Raw genomic sequence first — 20,919 nt, 5'->3', positions numbered from 1 at the left:
TGGACTAGGGGATCTGTTCACTTGCAAAGGGACTTCCATCATTGTTACCAAAAAGACTGCCAGCAGCCCCTGTGGCAGAGAAAAAAAATCAGCCCTGCCTTTACTTGGTGCTGGTATGGCAACTAGGAGCCCTGAACAACACACCCAACACCTCAGTGAGATTTCAGGAGGCACTAGTTTGAACCTCCTAAAGCATGAAAAGGCAGCATCCTCCTGCCACTCCTGTAACCAACACATCCTCCTTCCTGTATGAGCTGCAAGAGATAAACAGTTTCCTTTAGTTACTATCTCCTCAGTCTCTGGTGAAGCTTAACAGGCCATTGAATACATTAGATAAAAATCATCATATGATTAGAGCCTTGCTTAAATGTGCCAAAAAAGGAGCCTGGGGTTTGTTTGCAGGGGCCTAAAGATTAATATGGAAACTGGGAAAAGAGATCAATCCTGGGAAAACTTTCCCTTCAAATCCTCTGGAGAATTTTGCTGAAAGACTTAACTGTTACTTGTATGACTGCAGAGCAGTATCAGAGTAACCTGCTTGCTGCTACCCTGAGAGCCTGTTTTGGGCACTGTTCCTCACATTACCAGTTGATTTGACTGATTGCCATGTATGGTCCATGCAAAGGTATTCAAACATCACAAGTGTATTTCTCAACCCTCAAAAATAGGTGGAACCAAATATTCAGCTGGTAGAAATCACTGCAGCCCTGCTGAGGTTAGTGAAGCCATGTCAGGATACCTGAGGATCACCTGGTCCTTCCAGTCTTGTTCCCATGCAGGTTGGCTTTGATTAGCAACCTACTGACACTAGTGCCTGAAGATGACTGAGTGCCTGAAGTGCCTTTCTTATCCTTAATGATGTTTTACTGTGTAGTATAATGACTTGTTGCCCTAACATGAAGCAAGTCTGATTTTTTTTTTCTTATCTACTTGTATATAGACTTTATAGATTTCATAGACAGTAGGGGCTGGAAGAGACCTTGTGAGATCATCAAGTCCAACCCCCCTGCCATAGGCAGGAAGTCAGCTGGAATCAAGTGATCCCAGCAAGGAAAAAATATCCAGATGTTTCTTGAAGGAGTCCAGAGTAGGTGCTTGCACCACCGCTGGGGGGAGTCTGTTCCAGACCCTGGACGCTCATACTGTAAACAAATTTTTCCTTGTGTCCAGTCTAAATCGGCCTTCCTGCAGTTTGTGGTTGTTAGACCTTGCTATTCCTTGGGGAAGATCTGGTGAACAGCTGTTCTCCCAGGTCCTGATGAACCTGTTATATAGTTGTAGGCTGCTACCAAGTTATTCCTGAGCCTTCTCTTTTCTAGACTGAAGAATCCCAAATCCCTCAGCCTCTCCTCATATGGCCTTTCTTCCAGGCATTGGATCATACAAGTAGTTCTCCTCTGGACTCTCTCAAGCTTTTCCACATCCCTCCATTTCTTTGGTGGTGTTTTTGCAGGCAGTTGTAGGAGTGCATGTGTTAGATAAGAAGGTGATGCAACTAGGTAGTTTGACTCTACTGTTTGCTTCCTGTTGTGGGTTTCAGTTTGTGGCTCTAGTCTCTTAGCAACTTTAACGGGTTCACAAAATGTTTTCAATATCTGCACGTATCATATAGTAAGTGCTAGGTGGCATGTGCTCATTTTTGTTTTCCAGCATGTTGTTAGTATAACATAGAAGATGATCACTTTTTGACTTACCTGTTCTAGGGGTTCTGCAGCCAACCGTGGCATTCACACAAAATGGTTTTTCTTTTTACTGTCTCTCTGCACTGTTTTCATGCTGGTTCAAGATAGCACTTTGCCCAGTTTCACTACTTCCCAAACACATTCAAAGCAGAGAGGAAGAAGCAGAGCTCAGTGGCTATATTTATGCTTTGCTGGACCCCAGGGACCTGATAGATAGTATATTATAGTAGAGGTAAAGTTCATTATTTTGAAATTATTTATCCCCAACTACCAGGAGTGCCACCTTGTACTGCAGTCCCCACCTCATACCCTTCTCAGTGCCAGGACCCTGCAGGCAATCCCACTAGCACGTAGGATTTCAGTACCAAGCGAGACGGATGTAATTTGCTGCTCTGTTAGAAACTATAGGCCCCACAGAAGTGGTAATTTTGGATGCAGCAGTTTTCAGGCAGCTGTTAGGACTGTTTGGGGAAACTTTCAGGCAAAGAGAGAGAACCTCCACTGCCTGTGCAGGAGAGCTAGGATTCACTCTAAGCCATGAGTGAAGTGTAGCTTCTCTTATCCCAGGCAAAGCCTTGGGATGCCATTGTGACTCAGTCCCTTCTTCTTCTCCCAGGGACAAGAGGTAATTTCCTGTAGCCTGTTCCTAGTTGCAGTTTACTTCCCACTCTTGTAGGTGCAGCTAAAGTGCGTGCGTTAGTGGGATATTCATGTGCGTTAGTGGGATACCCATGCCCTCCCTGCTCATCCAGTGATATGGAACAGTATCCTGGCAGTTTAGCCATGCCTTGGGCCATAGGTTTGATGCTGGGGCAAGCTGGCTACTGGGATTATGCAGTCCAAATGGTGGCCCCAAAGAATATCCTCAGTTTGATTGACAATTAAGCCTGAAAAACCCAGGACAAGTGGGGTGGGAAAAACCCAGGACAATTAAGCCTGAAAAACCCAGGACAAGTTGGGGCAGATTTTGTTTCACTGTGATCTTCCTGATCTCCTTAACTCACCTCCTCCTTGCACTACTTGGTCCATATCAACCCAGCCATGACAGCTGGAAGACAGAAGGCCAGTTATCCAGTGAGCACTCATCCTTATGAGTGCCGGCTTCCTGGCCATCCACAGTGCTCATGATATCCTGAGGTTTTCTAAGCACAGCAGCAGGAATCTGGCAGCTTCCCAGGAGGTGAGAAATGCATCAGTTATGTGCAAATTAAGCATTTGCTAAAACCACCCTGGGCCCAGACTTTCCTCGTGGAGCCCAAGCAAACATTCTAGTAGAACACATGGTGAGCTGAAGGCCAAGATCCACGGGGAACTTGTCTGCTGATTTGAAAGAAAAATGAGTGGAGACAGATGCAGGAAACCCTTTTCCAAGACTCATTTACTGACAGGCACAGAGCTTTTGGAGCAAGAGTCTCTGATAAGGCAAAAGCAAGTAGGGTCTTCTATTCTGGATCTAAAATGGAGCATCGCTTACAGCTCTGAGCAGGCTCCCTGCCAGATGGCTGTTTCTCTCGGTCTGCTGCTGCTTCCAGATTTCCTCATCCACCTGACCAGTTTTCTGCTCCCAATCCATTTCTCAGTGTCTGTTAGGGGGAATCCTCAGTCAGCGTAGAAACAGGATATTTCTGGCCCTTGGGAAGGGGATGTTGTGGAGGGTGGTAGCAGGGGTGGATCAGTGTACTGTTGGCTCTGGTGATCTTGGCTGGTAGATCACCCTCTGGGGGCTGTTATTTCATGCTGCCAGATACAGAAGCTGTCCTGGCTGGCACCAGCTGGGAATGGATCAGAGCTGAGTAGGTTCTGTCTCTGTCTACTCCCTTTCCAGCAAATGTAAAAGTCTGTGCTCTCCAAGACCGGGTAGTCCCTATGGAAGTCAGACAAGTGGAGAAGACCTCTTGTTCCTTCCCTGCATTGCACAGTTGTGAATGGGAGGTGGGGGAGAGGGAAGCAGAGCCTCTCCACATCTCTGACAAGCAAAGCAGCTTTGTGGTGGCCGTTGGCTCTTTCCCTCTCAAGCCTGATTTCAGTAACACCACCAGTTTCAGGTTTTTAATCTTTTTATTGCAGTATGTTTGCAGAGCTGACCTTCACACTCCATGTCGATGTACTAATACATGCCTCTGACTCCAGCATAGGGAAGAGCTTAAGGGCTGGATTTGCGAGGAGTTCAGCTCCTGCTGAGGAACCGGAAGATCCTAGTGAATTGGGGATCAGATCCTCACAAGAGCCCTGCACTTGGTGACACCCTAAGGGGGCTCCTGGCTGCTGACCCATACTGATAATCTGGCCATTATTCACATGCCTAACAGGGAGACACGTCTTTACAAAATGCAGGCTCTGTTATGCATGCTGAGCTCTTGCAGATCTGGCCTTACAGGGTTCATGTAAGCTACAAAAACAATACACCAAGGCTTCCGTGGTAGATATGAAGGTACTTCTCAATACAGCTCTAGATTTTTATTTGGACCCTGAGCCTCTTAAACTGGAGCTAAGGTTACGACTTCTACTCTATTCAGAGCACAGGCTGAGTGGATTGAGGAAGGACCTTCTCAGGCAGGTGTTCTCTCCATTCATCAGTCCCATTCATTGCTCATCTGCTCTTATCCTTATGGTGTTAAGCGACCATATCCAATTCCTCCCTTTGACACACAAGTACTTGCATGGTCTCCAGAGAGTGGATAATACACTGTTTTCCGCTCTGTCTGTGCCACTTCAGTGGAGCACAGGCTACCAGCTGCTGTGCTGTTTGTCTGTGCTTTGTGGGTCTCATTACTGTAAGATCTGAGCATCTTGCTATCTTTGGTGTGTTTTTCCTCACCAGTCCCCTTCTGCAGTATGTCAGCCTTGTTGGCCCCATTTTACAGATAGCAAACAGGGGCAAAAAAAAATAAGTGACTTGCCCATTGCAATGCAAGCAGTTGGTGGCAGAGCAAGGAGTTGGATCCTGGGCTCCCAGCTCCTAGGTTAAGTGCTGACCTCTCCTGCTGGGGCTGTTCCCACCAGAATGGCATTTCTAACCCCTGTTCCTCCAGTTCCAGAGCCAGTAGAGTGGGTCCTTCTCGTCACAGAGTGCCACAGGCATGCCTGCCAGCAGAGCTCTGTGCTTTGGCACTTGCCCAGACAGAGGGGGTCTATCCATGAAGTGAAAAGGAAGTCTAAGGTTGAGCACTCCGGCTGTTACTGCATTGTCTTGTGATAATACAGAGATGCTGCTGGACAGTTTGGGCACCAGACCACACCACGTGGTTGGAAAATTTAATAGTGGGTCATATCCGGATGTGAGATTGGCTGGCTGGATAAATAAATAGGTTGATTTAAAACATAGGTTGGGATGTTGTAAGGAAAGCAAACAGCTTTAGCAGATGTTGGGTTAGCTCAGCTGTTTGCTGGAATGAGGCATTGTCCTCTGATCTGCATTCACCCCTGCTTGAATACTGGAAGGAAGGAATGGGGAAGTTGGAAGAGATTCAGCTGTCCACAAGCAAATGCTGTTGTTTTTAAATGGTAAAATTCAGGTTTCTAAATTGTGAGCTGCATAGTCAGCCAGCAGCTTGGCTTCCAGTATTGTCAGCTTGTCTGAAGGGAGGTACATTGACCCAGGACAGTATCTGCCTCAGGTCCTCTGTCTACTAGAAGACAGACTCCTAGAGACGAGTGTGAATGGCAACTGTGTTTAGCTCTGGGCTTGGAGCCTGTTGGAGTCCTGTGATAGCAGCATGCGCCCAGTCAAGCGGTAGGGGTAATGACTGTTCATAACCCTGACCAATGCTTTTTGCTTGGAGCCAGGCTCTTATCAGCACCCTGCATTGTGCTTCTGCTGTTCATGCAAAATTACCTGCTCCAAGCCCATTCCTGGGAACTAATGCCATGACATCAATAGGATATCCCAAGAAGGTCCCAAGTATCCTGAGGGAAAAGAAATTGAAGCTATGTGATGCAGCTCCTTTAATAAAGGTAAATCTGATGTCACCTGGGAAATGTTATCCCAGGTCTGATTCTGGGTGATTTCTTCCTGGGATGGTTCTTGGTTTGCATGCAGTTGCCAAGGGGCAGGTACCTTCAGGCTTTTGCCTAGAGGGTCCCTGTCTCACGGGAACTCTGTGTAGCCCTGATCTAAGACAGCAGCTCTGCTGTCTCCCCCAGTAGAGGGAAGTAGTAAATACAGGGGCATGTCTGACATTCTGTCTAGTAGAGGACAGTAGTACATAGATGGCCTGCTCTTAAACCTGCTAGTAAAAAGTTACACTAGGCTATAAAGGTAAATTACAGGAGTCCTATTAGAAAGGAGACATCAGTGCACCCGGCATGAGAATGCAGACTGATGGCCCAGGGTAAGGCTTAAACCTTTAGTTCTCAGCCTTTCAAGGGTGCCATGGTGTGTGCTGCACAAATGTTAGCACTGTGGGGCGTGCAAGCATGACTCCCAAGATAAACCTAGAGATTTCAAATAGGAATCCATGGTGTTAAGAACAGTCTGACCTGCTTTGGTCTTTCTGAGTTCTTTGCAATAGAACATTTCCTGTAGTCAAAAAAACAAGTGAAAACTTAAGAGTTGGCATTTTCCAAGGGGTTTCTTGAATCTAAAAAAGTTGAGAACCACTGGCTGAAATGACACTAGAAATTTTTTCTGGCATAGCTATGTTGCTTAGGGATGTGAACAGATCGGTCCCTCAGCTGACATAGTTATGCTGGCAATCCTCTCTGTTTGGAGGCAACTAGGTTGACAAAAGAGGTCTGTCAGTTTGGCTTCTATCTTTCTGGGAGTTGGTATAGTATGCTGTCTGAAAAATCCCTTCTGCCACCATATTCCCACATCTGCACTAGGGCAGGAGTTTGCAACTGGGGGTATGCGTACCCCTGGTGGTACTTTGGAAGGCCCCAGAGGGTTCACGGGACCAGCATGGAGAAGCCACCAGCACTTCTGGTTTTGCTGCCAGTACTTCCAGTTTTGCTGCCGCATGGTGTGTGGGGGACATCCCTCCTCCTCACCCACCCCCTACGTGTTGACTGGCCGCCAGGGGTACCCTGACCAAAAAAGGTTGAAAACCCCTGAACTAGTGAGCCCTATATAGACAACACCTAAACCACAGGTTCATGGGCTTCTTGCACAACTCCTATTGTAGCCACCAAGAGCAGAGGTGTTCTAATGAGATGACAGACTCGGTTACCCTCCAACCACCAGGGACTAGTCCTCAAACACTGGGACTCGTTGTCAAGACCCAAATGAAAGCAAAATTCAAAACGTACAGTTTAAGGTGCTGTGGTAGAAGAGCAATTGGTAAAGATTAGCTTGACTGAGTGCCTTGTTCCTTAAAAGCCTCACCCAAAGAGAAGACAGATTGCTCTTGAGTAAATACTGATATCATTAACCATAAACAAAAAGGGAAGGAGTTTGTTCTTGCTTTGTCATTATTTTTGGAGCTTGAATTGAGATCAGTGAACTTTGAGGCTTGTCTGAAATTCTGGTTGCTACAAACAAACAATTTTTGAGAGGGAGGGCGGAAGAAAGTTGTCTAGTATTTTGGCAGCTGACTGTGGGTTAGGACTGAAAGCCATTGGCTAGGAAGAGCAGAAGGATCTGCAAAGGAAGGGAGAGACTGTCTTTCAGATGAACTGATCCCACTGTAGAGTTGTTTGATTTATGAGACTCTACAAAAGGGCACTTTCTTGATCCAAAGAAGAACAAAGTTCTGGCTTAATACAGAATCTAAAACAAGGCCGGAAAAGATGGCTTAGGTTATCCAATGTGACCATGACATTTTCCAAGCCTTCCCTGCACACAATATGGGGATTGAGAAGGGGGCATATTCTGCTCCCTGCTGGAGTAGTGAAGTACAGTGAGTGATATACTGCCTCCCCGGGGGAAGCGGGGTGGGGGAGTGAGTGCTGGAGGACTATGTTCTGAAAGAAGCCACAGATATTCATTCTCCAAGCCTCCTTCAAGGAGAATGTGTTTCAAATGAATGCCCTTCCAAGTTGTGTGGGAAGTGAAGACTTCTGAAACTTGCCCTCGGTAAGGGAATTCTTAGGCATGAAGCCTTGCAAATAATTTGCTGTAACCTCACATGACCTTACCTGTCCCAAAGTTGGTTGCGTTAGTTTATTGGTATTCGCAGGAGAATGAGGAACCAGGATTCAAACTTCTATAATAGCATGAGCCTTGAGAACAGATAGTGTTATAGAGGGGCGTGGGCTCCTTGTTCGATACCCTGGGCTCATTGACACTCAGTCCTCGCTAGCTTAGCATCCATACACCCCAGGTGAATAGTAGTAAATACTCCTATACCTCATATACACATTCTGTTTCTTCTGAGAGAATCACTGCTCTCCCAGGAGAAACTATGAGTGCATAGATATCCAGGCTTTTTTTCCCAGAGTTAAAATGACCATTCCAGGAGAAAAATAACCTGGGAATGACCCAGGATAAATCACTCCAAGGAGATTTTCTCCTGAGAAAATGAATATCTGTACATCTGTGGCTTGTTCCAGAATGCACTCACCCCCCGCCCCAGGGCCCCAGCACTCACCTCACCCCCCCACCAGGGGCCCAGCGTGTCACTGCTGCTGCCAAATCTCCAAATCCCCCAGCTCCCCCAGGCCAGCTCTAGCCCTTTAATAAAAAAAAAACAAACAACACCCCCCCAACCAAACTCACGGCTCCTGCAGGCAGGGGGCAATCCTCACTGCCCCCTACTGCTCTGCACTGTGTGGGGGGCTCTGCATGAGCCCCTGAAGCCCTGAGGCTGCTGCAGCAGTGGTGAGTCCCAGGGGTTTTTTCTGCATTTTTTCCCTTAAAGGGCCAAAGCTGGCTTGGGCAGGGCACCTGTGGGGGGGCTGGAGTAGCAAGGGGGGGTGGTCAGGAGGCTCATGCAGAGCTCCCCATGCAGCGTGGGGCAGTGGGGATTGCCCCCCTGTCTGGCAGCACCTGGTGAGCACCGGGGCTTTTTTTTAAAGTACTGGGAGCTGAGGCAGGCAGGGGTAGCCACAAAGGGGCTGGGGGAGCAGGCAGGGATCGGGGAGGGGCGGGGGAGTGGGAGGAGTTGGGGGGAGGCTGGCAGGGGTCCCCCCACGGTCCCCTCCTCAACCCCTAGTACTTACCAGCTCCGAGTTCAGCTGCAGCTCCCTGCTGCAGCCACCGGGGACTGCCCACATCATCAAAGCTCTCCGAATCTTTTCCGAAGTTTCAGAGAACTTTGAATCAATTCAGACCTGTAAATTGGTCCTGATTTGATTCGGACTTGGAGATTGAGCCACTGAATCGGCCCGAATCTCCTCTGAACTGAATCACCACCCAAAGTTTCGCACAGCCCTACCAAGCATCTGTTCCATATGTGCTCATTTGGTGAGAGTTTGTGACTGAAGCTTGTTTATTCCTGTGAATTCATTTTTCTAAATAAAGCTGTGTCCTCTTCTCCCCTGCCAGCAATTCATGCTATGGTGGTGATTAGAGGGGCTGGCATGTGGAAAGCACATGCCAGGGCTAATAGTTTCCTGTTGTGCGGCTTCTGCTTCAAAATCCTGTTTTTAGGAGAGGGTTACCTAATGAATCAGAGCAGAGGATATGCAGAGACTGTGCCATGTACCATGAATTCCTATGACAGAGGATGATGTCTTAATGTAGTGCCACATATATGCTACGTGTATAGTTGGGAGGAGGGGGAAAAGGCAAGGAAAAGGATACCAGCACATCCAAACACAGGCAATACTATGCTCATCCCCTGATGACAACAAGGAGTCCAAGGTAAAAAAAAAAAATCTGCCTTTTTTGTGGTTACAGCTCCTGACAGGTTAGGAAGACCTTAACAACAAACACTTAGTCACTGAGTGCACTGCCTGTAGTTATGCAGTATGGCTCCTGTTGCTGTGTTTATATATTAAGCAAAATTGCTGTTAATCTTGAGTGTGACAATATCTTTATTAAAGGACAGCGGTCAGGTAGCTTTGTGCTCATATCTTAACACTATCTGCTTGCACAGCTTGCACAGAAAAACACCTCTTCTCCAACATTTTGCAGGCAATAGCTAGGAGATATTGGGCAAGAAAGTGCTAGCTGGAATTAGCCCTGCAAGATCATTCTGATCAGTGGCTTTTCTTTTTTCACTTCTGTATAAACAACAGAACAGGGCACCTACCTTTCAAAGAAGCTTGCAAAAGCAGTAGTTTAATTAACTGCATGATGGCTGACTTAGTATCTTTTTCACTTACAGATGAACAAAATCACCAGCAGAGGTTTATGAAGCATGCAGATCCTCATTCTCTTGTAGTGGGCTCCCCACTTGGGGTGTCATTGAAGTTAGCTGGCAGGGTAAAGAAAGTGCAACAGGGTGATGACTGATATGTGGGGCATATGGCGTGTTTGCTTGGAGGACCAGGCAGCAATTCTAATTCATGGTCCCAATCACTCTCAGACATCACTTTTTGGGTTTTACTGCTCTGTGTTGCTGCTGTGTATTCACAGATTGTAAGGCCGGAAGGGACCTCAGGAGATCATCGGGTCCAGCCCCTTGCACCAAATAGGAAAGACAACTGGGGTCAGGTGACCCCAGCAAGGTGGCTGTCTAGTCTCCTCTTGAAGATTTCCAGGGTAGGTGATTGCACTACCTCTGGAGGGAGCTTATTCCACAGTCTGGACATCCTGCCTGTGAAGAAGTTTTTCCTAACGTTGAGCCTAATATGGAGCCTAATATTTCCTAATATTGTGCTGCATTATATTAATACAACATCTAAGAGCTTCTTCTATGGTCCAGTATCCCATCATACTAGCTGCTTTGTGAGCCCAGAACAAAAAAGGGATTGTATTGTATCATGAGAGACTGCAAATAGATGAAAGAGCAGATAGACACAGATAGATGAAAGAGCACAAGGAAACAATGAGACAACATTGGCCAGTATGATAAGCAGTTATGAGACCTTAGTATACTAGTTGCCTAACCACTGTCAGGATTTTTGTAGGCATTACAGAAAATAACACTTTAAAAGGAAGCATTTGAAGGAGGAAGATGCAATGGCTTTATGGGTGTTACTATGATTTTGTTCCAAGAGTAAGGAAAACAAAGGAGAAAACCTAGAGAAACTTCCAAGTTTGTATTCAGTGCTGCTCCTGGATTGCTAGAGGTTAAAGCTGAAAGGGGCCCTCATTCTAAGTATCTATTTTCAGTTGCATAACTGACAACATTGGCATTTGTGGCTTACATTTTTCAGACGGAGACTTATCCCAAGGTCAAATTATTCTGATATTTCATTAAAAACCCCACATTTCCCTCTTTATCTCTCTTTTTTTCTTTAGTGTTCAGGACATTTTTCAGATTCCTTTTTTTGCTCTTCAATAAGATCTACAGCACAATCTGCGTCACTTTGTAAATTAAGCTCACATGTATGACCTGTGCTTGATATGGGTAAATGGAAGGTCACACATTTAGGGAGTAAAAGGGTATTTAACACAGGATTGGGAGTGTGGGGCAGGGGGGCAGTGTCTGACATTCCCCAGTGATCAGGCCTGTCTACCCATACTCCTTGCTCTCTCTTTACCTCTGATACTTCCAGATCTATGGCAGACCCTAGAATAGTCAACAGCATTTCAAGCCATGGTGATCCCAGAATGTGTGTAGGCTAGATACACCCCCACCTCCATGAAAAAAAAAGGATCCCTGTGCTAATTAGTACCCCCCCCACCCGCACACACACTCATGACTGGAATCAGGTGTTCTTGTCACTGTCCTGGGATGCTCCAAAAATTTATATGCAGCTGAGGCACAGGGCAACCTGGTCTGGCTTCAGCTCATGGAGAGAAGCGTCCGATTGAGAGATGGGGAGACAGAGGGGTTCTGGGTGAACAGTTTGGTGATGTTTGCCAGGCATTTAAGGCTCGTGAAGAAACAGGAATGACTGAAAGAAAGGCTCAGCTCAGTTGTAGGAGTGAAGAGGAAGTCAAAGCATATTTGTGGGGTGTGAGCGTGGGGCTTGGGTCGGTGCCCAGGGCCAGGGCCGGCAGGAGCATGGGTCCCGAGGCCAGGGCTGGCAGGGGTGCAAGGCCTGGGCCAGTGCAAGCCAGTGCTCAAGGACACGTGTGCAGGGTCCCCCACCCCAGGCCTCAGTGGAGCCAAGCCTGCAGAGCCCTCCTGTCCCCAAGCTGCAGTCCGTGACCCATTCCGCTCTGGTCATGCACCCACCTGTGGGGCGCAGACGCCATTCTGAGCTTCCTCCATGCTGGCCAGAGCCCCGCTGCCTTCTCACCATTAATCCCTGGGTGGTGGGTCCCCGACTCAGGCCCTGCAGGTGGAGTGGCTGGGGCTGGTGACCAGCAGGTGGGGGCTGGCAGGGGCAATCGTGGTGGCAGAACGAGGCTGGGAGGAGCCGATGCCTTCCCTGGTGGAGTCCGCTCAGTGTTTTGCAGGAGTGCAGGGCTTGGGCTGGCAGGTGGTGCACAACCAATTATATTTATGTACATTAAACCCTATGGGAAAATGGGTTTCGCTTAACACTGTTTTTCTCGGTGCTCAGTTTTCCCAGAACCAATTAAGAGCACTAAGCGGGAGCTGCCTGTACTAACTCAGGCCATGTGTAGACGGAACAAGAGGCGTTTGTGCATGACACTTTAAAGCAGGCTAAATGCTTTTGCACTGCTTCAGTGGTGTTGGTGTTTGCACGCCTCATTGGTATACTGCGTGTTAATTCCAGCTGATGTAGGAAATTTGGTGGCATAATGTGCCTTAAATGACTTGGGGCGCAGCAAACTAAAACTCCTTCAAGCATTGGGCTCCATGCAGCTCCATGGCTCTGCAGGAAGCCCTGCAGACAGCCTGGCAGCAGCCCGGGAAAGCAGGCTCCGCCCAAGAAAAGTAGGAGCCTGACCTTCTCCCAACCTGCTTGCTTGCCTGCCTGAAGTGCGTGGGGGCTCGGTGCTTCCCTCCATGGATGCAGTGCCCCTCAGGACTGCCTGAGCTGGGTGCCTGTGGGTGGGTGCTGCCTAGGGGGGACCACTGCTGCTGCAGAGGGAAGCACCAGCAACATCCCCTGCAGCCCAGGGACCGCTCTGCCTGCCGGCTGCTTGCCCTCCCCACCTCTCCCCGCCAGAGAGGCAGGTAAGTCAGCAGGATGTGTGCAAAATATGGGGGTTTAATCAGCCCTAAATTGAAGCAGTGTTTCTTAAAACCCACTGCTTCAATTTAGGGCCCCCATTTTGTCTACACATGCCGATATATCTTATTTAGATGGGCTGTACTAATCTATTCTGGTGATAGGTTTACGAAAGCCTCCATAGTTGACTTCCCACTGGCCAGCTTCCAGGGGGAGGATCTTAGCTACATGCCAACTTTATGGAAATGGTAGACTTCTCCCTCGCTTGCTCCTGTGGCCATCTGGTCGAGGGCAAGCCAAATTTGGGGGCACATAAACCCCAAGCTTTTGGGTTTGGGCCTGCACGTAGGATGCCCACCAAAGGGATTCAGAAGCATCTGAAGCTCCAGGTGGAGGAATTGTAGCCGGTACTAGGGCTACATTTGATTTTTGAGTGACTCATGAATTTGGAATTGATTTGGCTGATTTGACTTGGAACACGAAAAATTTTCCCTAACCCCCCCCCCCAATAGATTCTCATCAGCATTTCAGCCTTTTGGCTAGGATCAAACATTGTTGGCACCAAGGGGAAGGGGGCAGGGCTGGCTCTGGCCTTCCTAATGCCAGCCTGGTTCATAGATTTGTTAGAAATATTATTAGAAATGCATAATGAATAGAGTGTTGTTAGAACTGCACAGTTTGCATCTCGTACCTGATAAGCAGCAACACCACCAAGGACATCCCCCCCCTCTTGGCCAATTTACTATCTTTTTCCTATACTAAATCACACATACCTTCAGCCTCCCTCTGCTTTTCTCATGTAGATTACAGAAGCTGTTTTTCAACTGTCTGTGTCCTTGAAAGAGGAGAATTTCAACTCTTGGTGACCTAGAGAGCTTTCTGAGCGTGCGTAATTAGCTGATGCATATATGCCTATCTGCCCCACATACTTAAGTAGTTAATTATAATGAACATGTGACGTATGAAGTGACATATTTACATATATGTTTGTATGAACCGAAAATAAGTTGTAAGAGTTCCTGTTTCTGCACACGTGCCCAGGAGAAAGAGGGATAAAAGCCAGCTGAGAGTTTTCCTCGGGGGCAGAGTAATCTGAGATTCTCTGTCTCTGCTCTGACCCTATTTGCAAATACACCTTTTGTTTTGCTAATAGTGTGTGCCTGAGAAATTATTATTCGCGAGCCTCCAAAAGAAACGAACCGCAATTTTCACATCAGATTCATGGATTCATAAATGTTAGGGTCAGAAGGGGCCTTAGTAGGTCATCCAGTCTGACTCCCTGCCCCAGGCAAGAAAAAGCATGGGGATCCGATGACCCCAGCTAGGTGCTCGTCTAGTCTCCCCTTGAAGACTCCTGGGGTAGGGGAGAGCACCACCTCCCTTGGGAGCCCATTCCAGATTCTGGCAACCGTTACTGTGAAGAAGTTCTTCCTGATGTCCAACCTAAATCTGCTCTCTGTCAATTTGTGGCCATTGTTCCTAGTTACTCCAGGGGGTGCCGTAGTAAACAGAGCATCTCCTATTCCTTACTGCCCCTTGATGAATGTATAGGCAGCCACAAGATCACTTCTCAGCCGTCTCTTGCAAAGACTGAAGAGATCTAGGCCCCTCAGGCTCTCCTCGTAGGGCCTTGCCTGCAGGCCTCTGACCATACGAGCGGCCTTCTCTGAACCCTCTCAACATTCTCCGCATCCCTCTTGAAGTGCGGTGCCCAAAACTGCACCTAGTACTCCAGCTGTGGCCTGACCAGTACCACACAGAGGGGAAGTATCACCTCCCTGGACCTGTTCATCATGCATCTGCTAATGCATGGTAAAGTGCAGTAATCGCTTCGTCACATTGACAGTTCACGTTCGTCTTGGAGTCAACTATGACTCCAAGATCCCTTTCCGCTGCTGCGCTGCTGAGAAGGCCATCCCCCAGCCTGTAAGCATGTTGGTGGTTCTTTCTGCCCCAGTGCAGCACTTTGCACTTGTCTTTTTTGAACTGCATCCTATTTCATTTTGCCCATTTTTCCAGCCTGTCCAGATCTGCCTGGATCTGTTCCCTACCTTCTGATGTATTAACTTTGCCCCATAATTTGGTATCACCTGCAGACTTGGACAGGGTGCTCTCTACTCTGTTGTTCAAGTCACTGATGATGACATTGAACAGCACTGGTCCAAGGACTGAGCCTTGCGGGACTCCGCTGCCCACGTCTTTCCGGGTTGATATCATCCCATCCACCACCACACTCTGGGTGTGACCCCTAAGCCAATTTGCCACCCACCTGTCTGTGTAATCATCTACATCACAGCCCGCCAGTTTATTTATGGGAACAGAATGAGATACTGTATCGAATGCCTTCTTAAAGTCTAGGTAGATGACATCTATCTCAGCTTCTGCATCTAAGCATTTTGTGACCTGATCATAAAAAGACACATGATTAATCAGGCAGGATCTACCTTCAGTGAACTCCTGCTGATTTCCTTTCAGCATTATTTCCCCTGCTGGGCTCCCACAAATGTGATCCAGAGTTTTCCCAAGGATAGAGGTGAGACAAACTGGCCTTTAGTTTCCCAGTTCCTCCTTCCACCCATTCTTGAAAATAGGGGCCACATTGGCCCTTTCCCAGTCCTCTGGGACCTGACCAGAGCACCATGAGTGCTTGAAGAGCTGTGCCAGCAGTTCTGCTGTGACACTGGCCAATTTCTTCAGCACCCTTGGATGAAGTTAATCCGGGCCTGCTGATTTGAACACAGCCAGCCCCTCCAAGTGCCCTTTCACTAAGCCTGCGCTAACAGTTGGTGGGCTGGTGTCCCTTCTGTGTCTATCTATGGTCCAATTGGGAGATTTGTCTTGGTCTGTGTCTAGAAATACAGATGGAAAGAACTAATTGAAGAGCTTAGCTTTCTCCCCCATCTCTGTCACCAATTGCCCTAGTTTGTCCTGTAGGGGTCCAAATGTACCCTGAGCCTTGCTTTTGCTCCCTATATACCTGAAGAAGGACTTTTTGTTGTCTTTAATTTTTGTCGCCAGCCTAAGTTCTAATGCTGCGTTGGCCTTCCTGATTCCCTGCAAGTGTGAGTCAGAGAGGTATACTCCTCCTTGGTAGCTACCCCCTGTTTCCACAGCCTGTATCCCTCTTTCTTTGCCCTTAGGCTTTCCTGTTTGGCTAAGAGGGCTTCTGGTATTGCAGTACTTCCAGGCCCAGTGCCACTTCCTGCCTGGGGGAGCAACTATCAGGATGTTTGGTACTAGGGGAGGCTGTTAGAGTTTGCTCTGGCTTCTTTGAATGCTGGCCTGGTCTGTATCTCCAGGTCCAGTGCTCATTCCTGCCTGGAGAAATGATCTGCCTGTTTTTTATGCTGCTTTTGGCAGCAGTTTAATGATAGACAATGTATTTAGTGAGATTTCCTTGTATGCAATTATAAGACGACAGGCTTCCCCCCTGCCCACATGACAACTGGGGAGTGGGGGGACCTCGTCCTGTATTTGAGTAAAAATGGTATGCATGGTTGCTAGGGAGGTTGCTTCGGTATAAAAAAAACATTTGTAGTAGGCAACTCAATATTCCCCAGAGATAAAAGGCTTTTACCACTAACTCAAATGCAGAGTATCTCAGTTCACTTCAAAGGAATATCTCCTGGATTAATGTTGCTGTAAAGAGAGGAATCGATTGCAAACTTTCCCTTTCACCGGAGAAACAGAATGTGTTGGCAGAGGAACAATATGTTTTCATTAGGTATCAGCATAAATAAAGTTTGCAAAAGCATTGCCTGATTGCAAAATATCCCTCTTTATCCTCAGGGTAAAAATTATTTCTGATGCTATTCTGGCAGCCTTAAATACACAAATGAACCCCTTTACTATAAGCTTATCATCTCTGTCATCCTGCAAACGTGTAAATAATCAGATCCTGTTTTAAGCACCAAGGGCAACACCTGGAAATAATCTAACAATAAATACATTGCATGGGAATTTTCCAGTATGAATACATTAAGAAGTATTTATATGATATATTTCATTTTAAAGGCACTAGCCCATTTTCAGATCATGCAGTACCCTATGAGACAAATCTACTGCATGTGATAAATGGGAGGATGAATTTGAAAAATAGCTTGTTTTATGCTGCCTCTTGAGATTCATACAGGAAGAAGATACTCTTAAAGAGACTATGCATGCAATGGATGAATTCCTGGCACTGAACTTAATGGCAAAGCTCCATAGATGTTTAAGGCTTGAAGGGACCAATAAATCACTTAGTCTGACCTCCTCTGTGACACAAGCTATGTAAAATTTTTGTCTATCTACTCCTGTATGAACCCAGCATCTTGTGTTAGACTAGAACGTGTTTGTCAGAAAGGCATCCTGTTTAGATCAGGGAGCTTTCTGGTATGGAGAATCCACTGCTCCCTTCATTATTTTGTTCCAGTGGCTATCACTTTTAACCAGAACCATATGCCTTTTATTTCTAATTTGGCTTGGCTGAACCTAACTTCCCTCCATTAGCTCCTTTTATACCATTACTTTTCTTCCTTAGACTGAGGTGAAGTAACGCCCAGTCCCAGGTCCCCTGCCAACTGGGGGACACCCTGGGAAAACTTTTCCACTCCAGTTTGAGGGTCGTACATGGACAGGTTGGAGATGCACCTGCAAGGGCACTGCAGGAAGAGCTGGCCAGGGTCACGTTGTACCCTGCTGCTGTCCCAGGAGTGGTAGAGTGAGCGCAGCCCACTGTTCTGCCACTTTGCTGGAGCCGGCCTGAGGCATTGGTGCCTCCTGAGCAGAGCTGCAGTCTGGTGCCTTCTCCCTGTCTTGGAGCTGGGCCCTGCTGCCTCCGCCCCAAGCTCCTTGTGTGTGTCACCTGAGTCCTCCCAGACTCTTCCACACTTCCCTCACCCACTGCAAGCCCTGGATGGCTGGAGCTGGCTCCCAATGCCCATCAGCCCTACCTGGTGCAGCTGCTGTGGTTCCTGGGCAACTCCACCTGCCAGGCTATAGTGCAGGATGGTAGCACCACTGACATGGGAGGAGGGAGGGGGCACACATTGCCAGCTGCAGCTCCACTGCTCCCGGCCACCCTGCAGCACAGGACTCCCCAGTGAGTGCAGCCTGCAGCCAGCAGGTCATAGATTCATAGCTGTTAGGAGCTGGAAGGGACCTCACAAGATCATCAGGTCCAACCCCTGCACTTGGGCAGGGAAGACTGCTGGGGTCAGATGACTTCAGCAAGGTGTGCATCTAGCCATTTTTTGAAGATCTTTATCCCCGGCGGCCAGATCCATCCTACCAGGCCATTCTATCTGGTCCACAGGGCCCCTAAAAATTTAGAAAATTAATATTTATTTGCTCCTAGCTGCCTGTCAAAGGTGACAGGAGACAGGGACAGTAGGACCCAGAGGAAGCTGGTAGCAGGACCGAGCAGCAAGGTCTGCCCAGTCTTGCCCCCCAACCAAAAACCTCCGCCTAGCAGGGGCTTCTGGCCTGGGACCATGGGGCTGTTTTTGCTTCCCTGCATCAGAGAGGGAAATGCAGCCCTCAACAGCCTGCCAAAACTTGGTAAGCAGCCCTCCGCCTGAAATAATTGCCCATCCCGGTCTAGGGACAGACATTACACATAAACTGGGTTAAATGATCAGAAACTGGTTTAAACCTGTAACAGAATATAAGTTCAGTGCACATAAACCAATTTCAAAATAGGTGAAACCAGTTTGAGATAAACTTGGTCGAATGTAGTATCGGACTTAACTGATAGAGCTTAAACTGGTTCATGCAATGTCTGTCCCAGACCCATTGCTGGTTTAAGTTAAACCAGAGTCCACCAGCATCCTGGCATGCTCTCTGGGCTGGGCTCTCTGCTTCAGTAGGGCAGGGTTAGCTCCAACCCTCGGCTCCCCAGCCAAGCAGGGACAGGGGTCTGGCCAGATGCTGGCTCTGGAAGGGAACAGGGAAGGAGTTTATTCCCCTTTCCCTCCCTGTCCCACAAGCACGGACCTGCATTTCTCCACTGACTGCTCCAGTGGTGGGGGCATGGCCAGCCCCAGTAGTAGCCTTGGCTGAACTGGCCACAGGGGGGTTTAATTCCCCTCTCCCTGTCCCACTGGCAGGGACCCAAGCCAGGGTCTGCCGGGCACTCTCCGCTCCCTGCAGCAGTGGCAGGGCTGGACACAGGCAGAAACTGGCCGGCATGGCCCCTGAGGCAGAGGGGGCAGGGAGGGGGGTTATTCCCTCCTCTACCCCCACTGCCCCCAAGGGACCACAGCTGGGTCTGCCTGCCCCAACTGCTGCTGCCACCACTTGCTCCCTGCTTGGGGCAAGTGGTAGAATAAGCCTAAACTCCCTCTGCCAGATGCCAGAGGGAGGGGGGAATAATTCCCCTTCCTGCCCTGTGCCAAGGGACCCTGCCAGCCAGGCTTTGGCCACGCCTCTGCCCAGCTGCTGGAGCAGTGAGGGTGGAGGACATGGTGTCTGGGGGGCATGAGCCTTTTCCTGGTGGGGGGGCTACATTGTGGGGCAGGCATTCCTCTGCCAGGAAGGGGTTGTGCTCCGGGAAACCATGACTGGGGCTGCTGCCCCCATCATGGTTGCTCCTTGCCACTCCAGTGGCTGGGCGGGGGTGGTGCCAGATGCCAGCCAGCAGGGCCCTTTAGGCTGGGAACAGCGAGTGGGGTTATTTGCCCCTCTGCCCCAAAGGACCACAGCAGGATTTGGCTGCCCCAACCGCCCTTCCTGGCCAGTTCCGTCCAGGCTACTGCTGGGCTGGCCACACCCCAGCAGCACAGCTTCCTTGCAGAGGACTAACTTGCAAGTATTGAATCAATTCAGGCTCTGACTTTTTGAATGTCTGTCTCTAGCCTGGGAGGCATGGGGCAGGGCGGTAATCAGCAGGGTGGAGTGCTACTCCCTGTTCTGTACAGGGCATTAAGTCATCCTTGATGTTTTGATAAGATTCCTGGTTAGAAAAACCTTGTAACAACCCTCTCTAGTGTCTCCTTTATCCCCAGCATCACCTGCCCATGGTAAATTGAGAGCCAATATCAATATTTTTCTTTTGAGGTAGTTTGGGAACTAAAAGCTGAGACTGATGGGTCTTGAGTGCTCAGTCTTCCATGACCCTTATCAGGCAGTCTTTCCATAGCTCAGAACTAGGATACTGTGAATCTAAGGCAGGGTGCATCGAAACTCCTTTTACCCAAGCCACTTGAATGCACAAAAGAGCAAACACCAGATCCCTCTATTTGGTCTACACAAGGTTCAGACTCCTGTCAGCAGGTCTACACTGGTTTCTGACCTGGTACTAAGGAAGCCCATTCTGTGGGTGTTTTCTTCCCCCTTCCTGCTCCTGTAAGGCATTAAATTCCCCCTGTATCCTGATACTGTTTCTTCGACTGTGTGTACTTCCTTCCTGATCTGATGTTGCTCCCAGTGTGACATGGGCTGGGGTCCAGGAAATTGGCATCAGTGAAAAGAAAAACTTCTTCCAACTTGTTGTCCTCCAGCATGAAACTGGATTTATCTCTGCCCTTCTGGGCAGCTGCAGCACTTGTCTCTTGTCTCCAACACTGATTCATTATCCCTTACGATAGGGGAGATGTCAGATGACAGCTGCAGTCATTTCAGCTTCTTTGCCTCTCTGCAATGGTCCACTTCATGTGGGTTCTTGGATAGTCTGAAACTCCTGTGAAGGCATTTTTCTCTGATGCATTGTCTATCACTTTAGTTCACACCCTGCAGACCCAGCACCAAACTTCATTTGCTCTGGATGCAGTTTTTTTACTGGTGGTCTGCCTTCCCCATGAATGAAGCTATTTAAGGAACTGCCCAATCCTAGGGCAGTTCTTGGAGAAAGACCAGCAGGCTCTGCTCTCCTCCAGAGACTTGATCTTTCACCCATAAGCTTCACTCGTTTGGATGTCCAGACTAGCCCATGGTGAGAATGTCTGCCTGTTACCACTGGTCTGGCAAAGATACCAGTCTCATACAAGTGAGTTCCAGCTGTGTCTTTTCCCCAGTAACAGATCCTTTCCAACCCCTACTGTCTGCATCCTAACCTATCCATCTTCCCCTCTCTGTTTTTCTCTTGAACTGGAGACTAGCTGTTCTGCACAACAGTCTCATGATGAGATATGAGACCCCACCCTGCTGTCCCCTACCTAAGACTATCTGACTAGTAAAGGGC

Source organism: Crocodylus siamensis, chromosome 5 (assembly GCF_052110815.1).
Source record: "Crocodylus siamensis isolate JL-2025a chromosome 5, ASM5211081v1, whole genome shotgun sequence".
NCBI lineage: Eukaryota > Metazoa > Chordata > Crocodylia > Crocodylidae > Crocodylus > Crocodylus siamensis.
This window is presented reverse-complemented; position numbering follows the sequence as displayed.